This window comes from Leptonychotes weddellii, unplaced genomic scaffold (genome assembly GCF_054177405.1).
Source record: "Leptonychotes weddellii isolate Sample4059 unplaced genomic scaffold, ASM5417740v2 HiC_scaffold_16351, whole genome shotgun sequence".
In the NCBI taxonomy this organism is placed as follows: domain Eukaryota; kingdom Metazoa; phylum Chordata; class Mammalia; order Carnivora; family Phocidae; genus Leptonychotes; species Leptonychotes weddellii.
The window spans coordinates 1-4,528 of record NW_027746110.1 but is presented as its reverse complement, the minus strand read 5'-3'; the positions used below and the strand labels follow the sequence as shown (position 1 = coordinate 4,528).

The window sequence follows — 4,528 nt, the reverse complement described above, 5'->3', positions numbered from 1 at the left end:
ATTCCTCAAGCTGGGCCACAGTCCTGGCAGTGGTCTGGCTGCATTCCAATGCTAAGCAAATGAAGGGTGAGTGGGAACTTCTGGAAAAGAAGGCCAGAACCTGGATTCACATCCATGCAGGTAGGAGTTCAATGCTAAGACCCCCTCTCCTTCCTTCCTTAGGAAGCTAATCATCTTCCCTGGCACGGAGCCTCCAGGCCTGCTTGAAGGTGACTGGGGAGGAGTTCTCATAGTCCCCTCCCCTGACCGTCCTGGTTCAGACCTTTTCTGGTCTCCCAGATAATCCTCTCCTTGGTAGGATGAGGGTGCGTTCTTAAATTGGGGGAGAGGAGAGGTGAGTAAAGAGGGAAAGGGACATGGATGGGGACTGTGAATTGTGAGAAGGACATGAAGTGGCATTTGTTCTCCTCACTGTCTCAGCACTATGCTGAGTATAGGGTTGGACAGGAGCTCTCACTCCTGGGGGATTTATTAGCTCACTGCTGTTGAGTATTTCTGGGACCAGAGAAGGTGAAAGGGACTCTGGGCAGTAAGAAGACCAAAGTCAGAGGTGTTGAAGAAAGACAGGAGCCAGGAGTCAGGGTAGCTGATCAGGCAGGTGTATGGAGAGTCTCGGGGGAAGAGTATTTATTCTCACCATGGTTGTTCAGCCCTAATTCTTGTTTTCTCCTCATAACAGCCTCCATCATGCAAGAGCTTGTGAAAGCTGCTATTGTTTTCACCAAGTCGTCCGTGGACCCCTCCATCTTTGCCCTCTGAGGACACTGTCCAGAAAAACAAGTGTCTCTCCCACGCTACTGCTCTTTGCTTTATGCTCTCCTGCTGTGGTATTATTTTTGTATTTTACCTTGATCCTATCAGTTTCTTGCCGTCAGAGTGAAGGATGCACACATCCCACCTTGCCTCTCTGTTCCAGGTTCCCTTTGGGTGGAAGGTGGATGATCCACCTTCCCCAGCATACCCTCAGCCCAGCGTCAGTGGTCCCAGAATCTGTTCCCTTTCTTGGAGGGATTTCAAGTGTTCTTAGGCAGTAACGTTCCTCCCAGGTTTTCCAGAGTGACCACATGAAAAACAGGTGGCGTGCATGCCACACCGAAGGGTACAGCACTGATGTTAGGGATGCCTGAATAAGAGGATGCTGTGCATTATATTTATCTATTCCCTTTGATCTTATATACTTATCAGGACCAGACAGGTGAGCTATCCAATTTTCTATTCTAAGATAGGATGGAGAATTGGAGGGGAGGTTGAAAGCCAATACTGGGATCAATATAACCTCAAGATCACGAAGAGAGAGACTCCAGGGGTCCACTGTGAGAGATGGCACTGCTGCTGGTCTTCTTGGTTGATTCTCTTTGGATTTTGCTAGCCAAAACCCATGCCTTCCCTCTCACTGCCTAAGGGACTGGATTGAATCATCATTGTTTGAGACAGATGTTTCTCCTGAATTGTTTAACATCTCAGTGAGAAGGTGATAATGAAATCTTCAGTCCTGGCCTGAACCCATGAGGCCTCTAAGCGGGCTCTGATCTGTAATAAAGATAAGGGGACAGGACACGGTGTGGGTTTAAAAAAAGTGGGTTTAAAGGCAGCTTTGCCTGAGACCTGAGCCTGGATCACTCAGCCCATGAGGAAGAAAGGAATTCCCCATGATTGTTTCTGAGCTTTGTCCTACATACTCTATCCTAGTGGAAATGACCTGTTTGATGTCCCCCCAAATACTATTGTATTAATATTAAAATGATTATATCTATACTGCATTTTCTTGTATCTGATCTTTTGTACATTTTAAACCTGCATTGGTTTTATTATCCCTTATATTCCCTCCCAGCTTTGCTGATGCCTACACTGTTCACACCGTGTCCTGCCCTGTATCTTCTGTTGTAGGCTGATTTCCTATCTTACATGAGGCAAGTAAAGGACGCTGATCAGAAAACCACTATTAGAATCCTGACAGTACACTTAAATAGTTACATGATAATGGACAAATGATTTAACCCCCCGAGAGCTTAGTGTCCCTATCTGTAAAAGTGGGATTACACTAGAACTCCATTATCACTTTCATCTTGAATACTTAAGAATTCTGAGTGGGACCTCAATATCTGTTCACTCAGGTAGAGAATGGCCTAGACCTGAGTTCTGTTGAACATTAGGGAAATTCGCCTGACTTGTATAGTGGAGACTGATTTCCCAGGACTTTCGTCCGAGTCTGTTTATAGCTGAGTGTGACCTGTGGAATAGGGCTGTGATATCACTTGGAAGCTTGCTAGAAATGCAGTCTTAGGCAACCCCAAGAACTACTGTATCAAACAAAGTCTGCCTTTTAACAAGGTCTCCAGGTAATTCACATTAAAGTTTGAGGGCTCAGTCTTTCGGCTTGTATCCATGGCTGCCCTCTGGATAGGTCCTATCCATGCTATGACAAGAGACAGTTTCTTAAAGACCATGCACGTTGTAGAACTATCCTGCGCTCACAGAGAGATGGCCCTTTACATTGATTATACGGATCATTTTTTTAAAAGATTTTATCTATTTATTTGACAGAGAGATAGAGCCAGAGAGCACAAGCAGAGGGAATGGCAGAGGGAGAGGGAGAAGTAGGCTCCCCACGGAGCAGGGACCTGGACTCAGGGTCCGATCCCAGGGATCTGGGATCATGACCTGAGTCGAAGGCAGACGCTCAACTATCCAAGCCACCCAGGCACCCTGTATGGATCATTCTTTATTACATTTATTGTTCCTTCCCTTTTTCTTACCCTTCAGCTTGCAGACTAGGCTGGGGCTTGGGGACTTCTACAGCAAAAAACAAAACAAAAAATAACAGCAACAAGAGCAACCTTCCATTTGTCTTCCTTAAAATGCAGAATGAACTATGGTTTTAAAGTAGCATGATTTTGTATTTCCATTCGGGCTCACGCGATAAAATGTTGTGCCAACTGTAAACTCCTCACATTTAAACAAGCGTCGGTCTTCATCATCAACAAGAATGTTTTGGCACATTTTTTGAAGCCCACTTTCAAGGCTGGTGCCTCATGTTTTCAGAAAATAGAAAGCACCATCTGTATTTTCAGGAACTGATGCTCCAGGCAAGGAGCCCAGGAGGGAAGTTGAGCTCAGCTTCCATTGGTCGTCCACACCCTGCAGCTATTTCCTGGCCGCAGAGACTTGGCCAGGAGGCAGATGGCAGATAACACTGCCTCCAGATTTTCCCATCACACTAAGCCCAGTACCTCCAGGGCAGGGGACCCTGCTGCACACAGACTTATTAATGAAGCCTAGTGCTGATCTTCCCCAGTTCCAGCATGGTCACCCTGGGGATCATTTAGCATGTGCTGTTTTTCTCCCAGCTCAGCTATCGCTTCCTTAAAAACAGGCCATGTGTTTCTAGTATCTGATTGACCAGAAGAAAACCAAGAAAAACCTCATGCAATGAGCTAACTCCATGCATTGATTCTCCTTTTGGCTTCATTGGTTTTCGCCTCATGTATTGTGATGTTCTCTTGTTAGGTGTAAATACATTTAGGATTATTAGATCTTCTTGGAGAACTCACCCTTTTATCATTATGTAATACCTAGATCTCTGATGGTTTTCCTTCTGAAATCTGCTTTGTCTGAAATGAGTATAGTCACTCCAGCTTTCTTTTGATTAGCATTAGCATGGTATTTGTTTCTCTATCCCTTTACGTTTAACCTACATACATCTTTATATTCAAAGTAGGCTTCCTGTAGACAGCATATACTTGGGTCTTGTTTTTTTTTTTTTAATCCACTCTGACAATCTCTTTTAATTGATGTACTTATTCATATTTAAAGCAATTATTCACGTAATTGGATTTATATCTACCATGTTTAACTGTTTACTATTTGTTGCATTTGCTTTTTTCCTCCATCTTATTTTGCCTTCTCTGGTTTGAATTAAGCATTTTATGGGATTTCCTTTTATCTCCGCTCTTAACCTATCAATTACATTTCTTAATTTGTTTAATTGCTGCCCTAGCATTTGCAATATACATTTGAAACTAGCCTGAAGTCCATCTTCAGATAGCACTAAACGACTTTATGTGTAGTGCAGGCACCTTATATAACAGAGTTTTCCTAATTCTCCCTCCCACCCACCCATTGTGGCATTGCTGACATTCATTTCTCTTACCCATGTATTATGATTTCCCAATGCTCTGTTATTATTACTGCTTTAAAATTTATATTTTAAATCAATTAAGAACGAGAAAAGATTTATTTCACTTTATTTACTCTCCAACACTCTTTCTTTTTTTATGTTGATCTGAATTTCTGACCGATATCATTTTCCTTCTTCCTGAAGGATTCCTTTTAACATTTCTCGCAGGACAGGTGTTCTGGAAATGGGTTCCTTTTATTTTTGTTTGGGAAAGTTTATAATTCTTCACTTTTGAAGGAAAATTTTTCTGGAAGAATTTTATATCCTATACCTTAAGCATTTTAATAATTTCACTCCACTCTTTTCTTGCTTGTATAGTTTTTGACAAGAAATCTGTTCTCTTTCTTCTTC

General features: G+C 42.8%; 1 long non-coding RNA gene across 1 annotated transcript; it reads left to right on the top strand.

The window, feature by feature from the left end:
- LOC145718486 (uncharacterized) lies at positions 1 to 1,760 on the top strand. The gene is made up of 2 exons (XR_014141847.1): positions 1 to 120; positions 680 to 1,760. It is a non-coding gene; the product is annotated as an uncharacterized LOC145718486 (long non-coding RNA).
- The last annotated feature ends 2,768 nt before the right edge of the window (positions 1,761 to 4,528 follow it).